This window comes from Balaenoptera borealis (genome assembly GCF_965194805.1).
Source record: "Balaenoptera borealis genome assembly, chromosome: 1".
NCBI lineage: Eukaryota > Metazoa > Chordata > Mammalia > Artiodactyla > Balaenopteridae > Balaenoptera > Balaenoptera borealis.
Genome location: NC_138860.1, coordinates 140,093,219 through 140,106,573, shown reverse-complemented (window position 1 = coordinate 140,106,573; position 13,355 = coordinate 140,093,219). Strand labels below are relative to the sequence as shown.

The following is a 13,355-nucleotide window of genomic DNA, read 5'->3' as shown; positions in this document are numbered from 1 at the left end:
AAAATAAATCCTATAATTCTGATTCATTTGTGCTTTCAGATGAACCCACGTTGCTTATCCTTATCTACTGTCATTTGTGACTCTAACTGCATTGATTTCTTACTACATTGTGTCAGGAAGCAACAGGACAAAGGCCATATCGGAATTTATATTAGGGCTTTATCCACCCCACCCTTTCACAAAAATACTGCTGGAAAACGCTCTCTGATATTCACTGTGGGAAGCTCAGCAGAAATGAAAATACTCAGCCAGTAAGGTAAAACTATTCTGTGACCAATGGAACCAAACTGGAGATAAATTTAGATACGTGGCTATAAAAACCAATTTTTTAAAAATGTTTTTAACAAAAATTAATGATTGCTTGTAGACAGAGACAGGAAGATGTCTTTCCCCAAAGGATTCACTCTTCACAAAGTTTGGCAGTTTGATGAAAGGCAGAGTAGCATGATTCCATGGCAGTAGAGGAAATGATACCCTCATCAGCTGGCAACCAATTTTCCTCAGAGGAGGTACTGACACAGTTAAGTCAGGCCAAAAGTTATGAATTCCCATGGGAAAAGAGTGCAGTGCAAAGAAAGAAGTCTCATCTATTGATCCTAGACAAGTCTGAAATAGAAAGGGAAGCCCTTTAACAATTTCCAAAGAAAGAATGGGAGGGAAGTAAGAAAATGAGGGAAAGAAAAAAAGTAAGAAAAAGAAAGGGTCGAGAAAGAAAAGGACAGGAAAATGCATGAATGAAAGAAAAGAGAGCATAAAAGGGGAAAACCTGTCCAGGACTAGACACTCATCAAGGGAGCCCTGATTGTCTTGTTCAATAAGGACCCTCTACCACCTACCAAAGTGCCTGGTATAGAACAGGTGCTCAGTAGATGATGAATGAGTGAAGAACGAGGATAAAGCAACAAACAAAGAACAGTTTGGAAAAAGGCAGGATATTCATTGGCTTCCAGCTGTGTACTTACTCCAGCCAAAAATCTCACAGCTGAACAATAGATGTGAGCAAATGAGAGAAGGTAAATTGATCAGTACAAATCTATTACCCCTCTGGAAAAAAAAGAATGAAAACACACATCCTACTGCTACATACTTTGTCACTTTTTCAATTTTTCTTCTGTATTTTAATAATCTGTATCAGGTAAGCACCTCCTAAATATTTTAGGATCTCATGTTTAATAAAAGAAAAAAATAACATTTTTTATTTGTATACCAGTTCAAAGAAGTTCAATGGTTCCAAAAGAAAAGCGTTTTACTTGGACATAGACACCATAAAAACCTCTATGTCTTTCTTAGGGCTCTATCAATATTTCACTATTAAAATAAAATTGTCAAGAAAAAGCAACTGAGTGAAACAAAGAGCATTTAAATGTTTTCTAGGATTTTTATCCTTCTGCAGAGTAAGGTATCTGTTTACAAATTTGGTTCTTTTGGTTAAATACAGACACAATATCAAATTACACTGCAGTTTGAATCGTCAGTTCATTCCCTTCCACAGATTATTTTAGATCTTGTTCTAACACAACTATCCCTTCAGGACCAGTCAGACTGCCATGGTAATTGCTCAGTGACCACAGTTGTTGCAACTTTGACACAGGAGTGACCACAGTTCTAGGTCAGCTTTCATTTCACTGAGAAATGAAAACACATTAACAAAAGTGGGACCACACACACACACACACACACACACACACACAGAATCAGAAACACAACATCTGTTACAGAGAGGAAATAGAAAGAATAGCATCCATTTCAAGATCTCATAAAGACGCAGATTAAAAATATTATTATTGGACATTAACCAAGATGGCGGAGTAGAAGGACGTGCTCTCACTCCCTCTTGTGAGAACACCAGAATCACAACTAGCTGCTGGACAATCATTGACAGGAAGACACTGGAACTCACCAAAAAAGACACCCCACCAAAAAAAAAAAAAAATACCCCACATACAAAGACAAAGGAGAAGCCACAATGAGACGGTAGGAGGGGCGCAATCAGAGTAAACTCAAATCCCATAACTGCTGGGTGGGTGACTCACAGACTGGCGAACACTTATACCACAGAAGTCTACCCACTGGAGTGAAGGTTCCGAGCCCCATGTCAGGCTTCCCAACCTGGGGGTCTGGCAACGGGAGGAGGAATTCATAGAGAATCAGACTTTGAAGCCTAGTGGGAACTGATTGCAGGACTCTGACAGGACTGGGGGAAACAGAGACCACACTCTTGGAGGGTGCACACAAAATAGTGTGCGCATTGGGACACAGGGGAAGGAACAGTGACCCCAGGGGAGACTGAACCAGACCTACCTGCTAGTGTTGGAAGGTCTCCTGCAGAGGCGGGGGGTGGCTCTGTTTCACCGTGGGGACAAGGACACTGGCAGCAGAAGTTCTGGGAAGTACTCCTTGGCATGAGCCCTCCCAGAGTCTGTCATTAGCCCCAACAAAGAGCCCAGGTAGGCTCCAGTGTTGGGTTGCCTCAGGCAAAACAACCAACAGGGAGGGAACCCAGCCCCACCCATCAACAGTCAAGTGGATTAAAGTTTTACTGAGCTCTGACCACCACAGCAACAGTCAGCTCTACCCACCACCAGAGCCTCCCATCAAGTCTCTTAGATAGCCTCAAACACCAGAGGGTAGCCAGCAGAAGCAAGAAAAACTACAATCCTGCAGCCTGTGGAACAAAAACCACATTCACAGAAACATAGGAAAGATGAAAAGGCAGAGGGCTATATACCAGATGAAGGAACAAGATAAAACCCCAGAAAAACAACTAAATGAAGTGGAGATAGGCAACCTTCCAGAAAAAGAATTCAGAATAATGATAGTGAAGATGATCCAAGACCTTGGAAAAAGAATGGAGGCAAAGATCGAGAAGATGCAAGAAATGTTTAACAAAGACCTAGAAGAATTAAAGAACAAACAAACAGAGATGAACAATAACTGAAATGAAAACTACACTAGAAGGAATCAATAGCAGAATAACTGAGGCAGAAGAACGGATAAGTGACCTGGAAGACAGAATGGTGGAATTCACTGTTGCGGAACAGACTAAAGAAAAAAGAATGAAAAGAAATGAAGACAGCCTAAGAGACCTCTGGGACAACACTAAACGCAACAACATTCGCATCATAGAGGTCCCAGAAGGAGAAGACAGAGAGAAAGGGCCAGAGAAAATATTTGAAGAGATTATAGTCGAAAACTTCCCTAACATGGGAAAGGAAATAGCCACCCAAGTCCAGGAAGCGCAGAGAGTCCCATACAGGATAAACCCAAGGAGAAACACGCCGAGACACATAGTAATCAAATTGGCAAAAAAATTAAAGACAAAGAAAAATTATTGAAAGCAGCAAGGGAAAAATGAAAAATAACATACAAGGGAACTGCCATAAGGTTAAGAGCTGATTTCTCAGCAGAAACTCTACAAGCCAGAAGGGAGTGGCATGATATACTTAAAGTGATGGAAGGGAAGAATCTACAACCAAGATTACTCTACCCCGCAAGGATCTCATTTAGATTTGATGGAGAAATCAAAAGCTTTACAGACGAGCAAAAGCTAAGAGAATTCAGCACCACCAAACCAGCTCTACCACAAATGCTAAAGGAACTTCTCTAAGTGGGAACCACAAGAGAAGAAAAGGACCTACAAAAACAAACCCAAAACAATCAAGAAAATGGTCATAGGAACATACATATCGATAATTACCTTAAACGTGAATGGATTAAATGCTCCAACCAGAAGACACAGGCTTGCTGAATGGATACAAAAACAAGACCCATATATATGCTGTCTACAAGAGACCCACTTCAGACCTAGGGACACATACAGACTGAAAGTGAGGGGATGGAAAAAGATATTCCATGCAAATGGAAATCAAAAGAAAGCTGGAGTAGGTATACTCATATCAGATAAAATAGACTTTAAAATAAAGAATGTTACAAGAGACAAGGAAGGACACTACATAATGATCAAGGGATCAATCCAAGAAGAAGATATAACAATTATAAATATATATGCACCCAACATAGGAGCACCTCAATACATAAGGCAACTGCTAACAGCTCTAAAACAGGAAATCGACAGTAACACAATAATAGTGGGGGACTTTAACACCTCACTTACACCAATGGACAGATCATCCAAAATGAAAATAAATAAGGAAACAGAAGCTTTAAATGACACAATAGACCAGATAGATTTGATTGATATTTATAGGACATTCCATCCAAAAACAGCAGATTACACTTTCTTCTCAAGTGTGCATGGAACATTCTCCAGGATAGATCACATCTTGGGTCACAAATCAAGCCTCAGTAAATTTAAGAAAATTGAAATCATATCAAGCATCTTTTCTGACCACAACGCTATGAGATTAGAAATGAATTACAGGGAAAATAACGTGAAAAGCACAAACACATGGAGGCTAAACAATATGTTACTAAAAAACCAAGAGATCACTGAAGAAATCAAAGAGGAAATCAAAAAATACCTAGAGACAAATGACAATGAAAACACGACGATCCAAAACTTATGGGATGCAGCAAAAGCAGTTCTAAGAGGAAAGTTTATAGCTATACAAGCCTACCTAAACAAGAAAAATCTCAAGTAAACAATCTAACCTTACATCTAAAGGAACTAGAGAAAGAAGAACAAACAAAACCCAAAGTTAGCAGAAGGAAAGAAATCATAAAGATCAGAGCAGAAATAAATGAAATAGAAACAAAGAAAACAATAGCAAAGATCAATAAAACTAAAAGCTGGTTCTTTGAGAAGATAAATAAAATTGATAAGCCATTAGCCAGACTCATCAAGAAAAAGTGGGAGAGGACTCAAATTAATAAAATTAGAAATGAAAAAGGAGAAGTTACAACAGACACTGCAGAAATACAAAGCACCCTAAGAGACTACTACAAGCAACTCTATGCCAATAAAATGGACAACCTGGAAGAAATGGACAAATTCTTAGAAAGGTATAACCTTCCAAGACTGAACCAGGAAGAAACAGAAAATATGAACAGACCAATCACAAGTAATGAAATTGAAACTGTGATTAAAAATCTTCCAACAAACAAAAGTCCAGGACCAGATGGCTTCACAGGTGAATTCTATCAAACATTTAGAGAAGAGCTAACACCCATCTTTCTCAAACTCTTCCAAAAAATTGGAGAGGAAGGAACACTCCCAAACTCATTCTATGAGGCCACCATCACCCTGATACCAAAACCAGACAAAGATACTACAAAAAGAGAAAATTACAGACCAATATTACTGATGAATATAGATGCAAAAATCCTCAACAAAATACTAGCAAACAGAATCCAACAACACATTAAACGGATCATACACCACGATCAAGTGGGATTTATCCCAGGGATGCAAGGATTCTTCAATATACGCAAATCAATCAATGTGATACACCATATTAACAAATTGAAGAACAAAAATCATATGATCATCTCAATAGATGCAGAAAAAGCTTTTGACAAAATTCAACACCCATTTATGATAAAAACTCTCCAGAAAGTGGGCATAGAGGGAACCTATCTCAACATAATAAAGGCCATATACGACAAACCCACAGCAAACATCATTGTCAACAGTGAAAAACTGAAAGCATTTCCTCTAAGATCAGGAACAAGACAAGGATGTCCACTCTCACCACTATTATTCAACATAGTTTTGGAAGTCTTAGCCACAGCAATCAGAGAAGAAAAAGAAATAAAAGGAATACAAATTGGAAAAGAAGAAGTAAAACTCACTGTTTGCAGATGACATGATACTACACATAGAGAATCCTAAAGATGCTGCCAGAAAACTACTAGAGCTAATCAATGAATTTGGTAAAGTAGCAGGATACAAAATTAATGCACAGAAATCTCTTGCATTCCTATACACTAACGATGAAAAATCTGAAAGAGAAATTATGGAAACACTCCCATTTACCACTGCAACAAAAAGAATAAAATATCTAGGAATAAACCTACCTAGGGAGACAAAAGACCTATATGCAGAAAACTATAAGACACTGATGAAAGAAATTAAAGATGATACCTACAGATGGAGAGATATACCATGTTCTTGGATTGGAAGAATCAATATTGTGAAAATGACTATACTACCCAAAGCAATCTACAGATTCAATGCAATCCCTATCAAATTACCAATGGCATTTTTTATGGAACTAAAACAAATCATCTTAAAATTTGTATGGAGACACAAAAGATCCCGAATAGCCAAAGCAGTCTTGAGGGAAAAAAACAGAGCTGGAGGAATCAGACTCCCTGACTTCAGACTATACTACAAAGCTACAGTAATCAAGACAATATGGTACTGGCACAAAAACAGAAACATAGATCAATGGAACAAGATAGAAAGCCCAGAGATAAACCCACACACCTATGGTCAACTAATCTATGACAAAGGAGGCAAAGATATACAATGGAGAAAAGACAGTCTCTTCAATAAGTGGTGCTGGGAAAACTGGACAGCTACATGTAAAAGAATGAAATTAGAACACTCCCTAACACCATACACAAAAATAAACTCAAAATGTATTAAAGACCTAAATGGAAGACCGGACACTATCAAACTGTTAGAGGAAAACATAGGAAGAACACTCTTTGACATAAATCACAGCAAGATCTTTTTTGATCCACCTCCTAGAGTAATGGAAATAAAAACAAAAATAAACAAGTGGGACCTAATGAAACTTCAAAGCTTTTGCACAGCAAAGGAAACCATAAACAAGACGAAAAGACAACCCTCAGAATGGGAGAGAATATTTGCAAACGAATCAACGGACAAAGGATTAATCTCCAAAATATATAAACAGCTCATGCAGCTCAATATTAAAGAAACAAACAACCCAATCCAAAAATGGGCAGAAGACCTAAATAGACATTTCTCCAAAGGAGTCATACAGATGGCCAAGAAGCACATGAAAAGCTGCTCAACATCACTAATTATTAGAGAAATGCAAATCAAAACTACAATGAGTTATCACCTCACACCAGTTAGAATGGGCATCATCAGAAAATCTACAAACAACAAATGCTGGAGAGGGTGTGGAGAAAAGGGAACCCTCTTGCACTGTTGGTGGGAATGTAAATTGATACAGCCACTATGGAGAACAATATGGAGGTTCCTTAAAAAACTAAAAATAGAATTACCATATGACCCAGCAATCCCACTACTGGGCATATACCCAGAGAAAACCGTAACTCAAAAAGACACATGTACCCCAATGTTCATTGCAGCACTGTTTACAATAGCCAGGTCATGGAAGCAACCTAAATGCCCATCGACAGATGAATGGATAAAGAAGAGGTGGTACATATATACAATGGAATATTACTCAGCCATAAAAAGGAACGAAATTGGGTCATTTGTTGAGACGTGGATGGATCTAGAGACTGTCATACAGAGTGAAGTCAGTCAGAAAGAGAAAAACAAACATCGTATATTAACGCATGTATGTGGAACCTAGAAAAATGGTACAGATGAACCGGTTTGCAGGGCAGAAGTTGAGACACAGATGTAGAGAACAAACTTATGGACACCAAGGGGGGAAAATCGTGGTGGGGTGGGGATGGTGGTGTGCTGAATTGGGAGATTGGGATTGACATGTATACAATGATATGTATAAAATTGATGACTGATTAAAAAAAAAAAAGAAATACCATCTCCCAAGCTTGGAAGTACAAGCTTGGAATGCACACAATTCACCAAAGTCCACCTTGCCTCAACTGAAGATGGGTCTTTGACATCAATTCTCAATAAAGAAATCTTAGGGCAGTTCAGGGAAACAAGGAGAAGACAACAAGTCTTGAGGTCAGACTTTCTCCATAGGAGGGAGCCCAAGGATGGCATTCTAGTTGGAAGGAGAAAGTAGGAAACTTGTCTTGGTTGTGATGACATAGCAAGCGATCATACTGCCGCTTAGATCAGTGGTTTATTTGAGGGAGCTTATGGAAATTATGTGGGGACACCAATGCCTGTCCAATTTTTGTTGCTGCTGTGAAAGTGAGATTCTGCATTCAGGGAGATGATGTGTCTGAAACTCATCGTTTGCTCTCAGGTAGAAGAGTTGAGTGAAAAGAACAAGAAGTGGAATTTGTTTTTATTAAGTAAGCATCACTGCTGTGCTAGACAGCTTGCCAGTTGTTTTTTATACATTGTTTCATGTAAATCTTATAAAAGCACTATTATATTGATATGTGTTATCTATGTTCCTTTAAAAGATGAGGAAATTAAGACTAATTAACTCACCCAAGGTTAATCCACAAGCAAAGTGGCAGAGGCAAGATTGAATCCACACATTTCCGATTTCAAAGTTTTTGATCTTTCCACATCAGTTTCAAGCAATACTTCAGTGGATAAATTACAGAGTGGAAATGAATTTGAGATGGTCTGAAAGTTTCAAGCATGATGTTATCTGGGGTAGGACCAGGGAGAGGCCTGGTAATCACCTGCACAGAGGAAGGTAGAGTTTAATTATGTTAATTCCTCAAATCTAGAAAAGTAAACTTAAATTCAGAAAATACAAACTTCTGGGATTATTAAAAACAAAATCCAACCATCTTTCTAATTTTATATATGAACAGTTTTACTGTGAACTCTGAGTTTTCCTCTTTTAAAGGCAATGTTGGTAATTAAAAAATATATATATATTATTTTTTTCTTCCATCATTCCTCTCTTTTAAGAACATGAAAAAGGTCACTTCCACACAGCATTTTAATCAGATATGCCTTTCTTTTCAATGAATTATATTCCTAAGTGGAAATAATCAAACCAGATAGACTGTTAATAACCTATGCAATGTTTTTCAAAGTGCATATTTTGTGGAAAATAAATATTTTAGAACAAGACTGAGAGATTAATTTTTTCTCAATAAAATGAATTTCAAGTTATCTAATTTTATGTCAGCTTAATGTAAGTATTTTAATAGAGAAACTATAAACATGTTTATAATATAAGCCACCTTATGATGAATTGAAATGCATCTGTAAAATGAAAAAAATACACATACCAATTGAACCAGGCATCAAATATCAATAAAGACTGTTCCCTGACCACCCACATACTAAGTAGAGTAGGATACAAATGAGGTGAGACACTCAAGGATATATAATACAAAATCGTATATATTCAAGCAATAAGTTTTGTATGTTCACATACAAATGGTAGGAGTATGGTTTATTAAGCTGTGCCTTAGTACAGGCGCTGGGGCTTGCCCATGGCGCTCTTAATGTACAAAGCCCCGCCATTCTGCCAAGTTTTCTTGAGCAACGACACCAGGAAGTTGACAGCTAAGTGGATGTTCTACACAAGCTCATCATCTGTCATCTTCAGGTGGCCAACAGCCACTGCCAGACACAGCACCTTCTTCATCTGGAACTTGATCGTGGACTTCACTTCATCAACTTTGGCCACCATGTTCTCATTGTGGGTCAGCAAGGAAGGGAACTTGCCAGCCTTATTCAGATCTGGGCCCAGGATTTGTGGGATCTGCTTGATCAGAGACTATGAAGCCAAAAAGGCATCATACTTCTTGGCCAGCTTCTTGACCAGTTTCTTATTCTTGTTGAGTTTCTTCAGAGCCTCTATGTCCATGTGGTGGATATCCACAGGCTTGACCTCATCACAATGCTGCTGGTCCCCCAGAACCCATATGGAGAACTTGGGGAGGGGAGTGGACTTAAGCCTGGCAGTGCCCGAGAAGCGTTTGTCCTTCTGAGGGTCATAGTTCTTCAGGACGATCTGAAGCTCCACCATCTCCAAAAACTTCTGGCGCTTGTGCTGGTTACCATGCAGGACTTCCCGCACCGCCTCCGTAGAGGGTGTCTTGGGAGACTTTGCAGTTCATAGTGCCTCGCGCCGCGATAACCGGAAAAGAGGGAGGGAGTAAATTTTTAAATGAAGCAACATTACATCCTAAGAGGAAGCCAAAATATTAATTTTTAAATTCATTTTAGTAATTTTCCTTATGTGGATTTGCATTCTTATCTAGGGCTTCTCAATCAGTATTAATTAAAAATTGTAATAACAAATATTTATTGAGCACTTACATATCAGGCACTAACCTTAGCACTTTATATACATTATTATCTCATTTAATTCTAAAAATGCTCTTAAGTAAATAAATTACTTTCCCCACATTAATGGTGAGGAAACTGAGACTTCTGAAAATACAATGATCTAAGATATCCAAAATTAACCATCCAGTACAAAGACATAGAAATGCTAGAAAAAATAAAATAAACATGATTTTTAAAGTATGACTGAGAAGGAAGGAGGGGAGGGAGGAAAAATTCCATCCATCCTAGATGCCCAAAATGAAGAGGTAAGGTAGGGTGGAGCTTTAATTGCCTTGGAGAAAAATTGGTCCCAGTAACCTAAAGGGTTACTGGGACCAATATTCATGCAGTTTTTAATTTTAATATTAAAAATATTTAATATTCATGCAGGAAAAAAGAAATGAGGATTTGGGTGTGCATGAGGAACTAAGAATCCTTAGATAAAGCCAAGACCCTCAAATGGCAGCTCTTTCTGGTAAGAGATGAACTAGAAAATAAATATGTTTACCAGGACAAGGTGAGAAAGGAGCTTGTCTATCTCTTTTCAGCTTTAAGTTGGAGGAAAAACCCTTCCCCCTAAATTCAAAATTTCAGGCCTGTGCCTCTCATAAACTTGGGGATAAAATGAATATAATATGCATGATTTAGGAAGCCTCAAATTGAGAAGTTAACACAATGACTGAGCTATGATTGGTGATCTCTCTGAAGCAACTGTAGAAGCAAAAGCAAAAAAAGCCTCAATAAAGATAATCTCACAACAAAATATGTGAGAAAACAATCCACATTGAGCAAGAGTCCACATCCAAGAACTTGAAATAAAACAACATTATGAAAGAGAATATGGAAAAAGGAATAAAGCCATCAAAAAGAAGGTACTATGAAAAAGAATAAATTGATTAAGGAGGAAAATAAAACTATACAACTTTCTTTTAAATGTTAGTACTTTCAGAAATAAAAAATTAAACTCTTTAAAGTGAAAACTCAAGAAATGGGTTGAATGAAAGATTAAACCAGTTGAATAAAAGAATTAATGAACTGGAAGACAGATCTGAGGAATGAAGCACAAAGAGCTAAAAACTGGGAAAATGCAGAGACATGGAATATAAAATAAAAAACTCCAACATATCTCTGATGAGAGTTCCATAAGAAGGGAGAGGGTAGTATAGGAGAAAGGCAATATTCAAGAGATTATGGCTACTGAAATAGTGCAACCACTTTGGAAAACAGTTTGGCAATTCTTCAGAAAGTTAAACATAGTTACCATATGTCTGCACAAAAACTTGTACATGGATATCCATAGCAGTATTATTCATTATAGCCAAAAAGTGGAAACAACTCAAATGCCATCAACTGATGAATGAACAAAATGTGTTATATCCATACATGGGAATATTATTTTTCCACAAAAAGGAATGAAGTTCTGATACATGTTATAACATGGGTGAACATTTAAAACATTACGCAAAGTGAAAGAAGCCAGACACAAAATGCCACATATTATATGATTACAATTATAAGGAATGTCTAGAATAGGCACATAGGCAAGTCCACAGGGACAAAAAGTAAATTACCAGATGCCAGGGCTGGAGAGAGAAAGGAATGGAGAGTGATTGCTAATGGATATGGGGTTTCATTTCCAGGCAATAAAAATGTTCTGGAATTAGAAAGTGGTGATGGTTGCACAACTTTGTGAACATACTAAAAATCACCGAATTGTATATACATTTTAAAAGGGTGAATTTCATGGTATGAGAATTATATCTCAATTTTTTAATAACTTTAAAAATACAGTAGACAAGAATTTTTCAGAATTGATGCACTCAAGACACAATGAGTCTCAAACAGGAAAAATGAAATTAAAGACACAATTAGCACAGTGTAAGAAACCACAGAACACCAAAGATAAACAGAAATATCTTCAGAATAGCCAGAAAGAAACATAAATTATTCACAAAGGAAAAATAACTAAGCTGAAAACAGACTTCTCGACAGCATAAAGAGAAGCCAGAAGAAATTGAATAATATATTCAAAAGATCAAGGAAAAGTATCTGTGAATGCAGAATTCTATAATCAGCTAAATTATGATTTTTAAATGAGAACATAGTAGAGATATTATCATTAGACAAAGACTTTGACAATATATTTCAAATAAATCCTCATTTAAAGAATTATTTAATACATATTACAAAAAAGAAGAAAAATCAAACCCAAAACTTTAAGAGAAATTCAAAAAAACAATGAGGGACAAAGAAACTGGTAAATATGTGGGTAACAGTGAAGAGGAACTGATGATACAAAACAAAAATAATACTAATTTACAATTAAAATGGAACAAAAAATACATGACAATCACATGTGCAATGGAAGAGAATGACTAAAAGTGGTCTATGGTCCCTTTATTATTTGAAAGGGAGTTAGAGATACTGATTAATTTTGACATTATTAAGTCAAATATGCATGTTTAAAGTTTACATGTGTGTCAGAATGAGGAAAAATCAATCAACCAAAACCAACCCAGAACTAACATAGATGTTAGAATTATTAGATAAGAACTTTAAAAGAGTTATTATAACTGCATTTCATATATTCAAAAGGCTAGAGAAAATGTTAAACGTGTTAAGTAGAGACATTAAAGGTACTAAAAAAAAAAACCAAATCAAACTTCTAGAGATTAAAAACTGCAATATTTGAAATGAAAATTGTATTGGATGAGATTAATATCAGATTAGGCATTACTGAAGAAATCATCAGTGAACTTGAAGACACAGCAATAGAAATTATCCAACAGTAAACAGAAAAAATACTTGAAAGAAAGAGAGAGAGTGAGAGAGTGGTCAGGAAGGAAAGAAGGAAGGAAATAATATCAATAAGTTGTGTAACAACTTCAAGTGACCTAGTATATTTGTAACTGGAATTTCTAAAAAAGGGAGAGATAGAAAAAATATTTGAAGAAATACTGGCTAAAAAATTTCCAGATTTGATGAAAACTATAAACCCACAAATCCAAGAACTTCAACAAACCCTAAGCATATAAATATAAACTACACCGAGGCAGATTATAATAAATTACTCAAAATCAGTGATAAAGAGACAATCTTAAAAGCAGCTAGAGAAAAAAGTCACATTACTTAGAGGATGAAGATAAAAATAACTGCAGATTTTCTCATCAGAGCAAATGTAATCAAGAAGCCGGCAGAAAAACATCTATAAAGTACTGAAAGAAAAAACTATCAAACTACTATTCTATAAACAGGGAAAATATCTTTCAGAACTGAAGGTGAACAT

General features: G+C 36.6%; 1 pseudogene across 1 annotated transcript; it reads right to left on the bottom strand.

The window, feature by feature from the left end:
- Positions 1 to 9,171: 9,171 nt before the first annotated feature.
- Positions 9,172 to 9,873, bottom strand: LOC309612953 (large ribosomal subunit protein uL1 pseudogene; annotated as a pseudogene). The gene has a single exon. The product of its transcript is annotated as a large ribosomal subunit protein uL1 pseudogene (transcript).
- Positions 9,874 to 13,355: the final 3,482 nt, after the last annotated feature.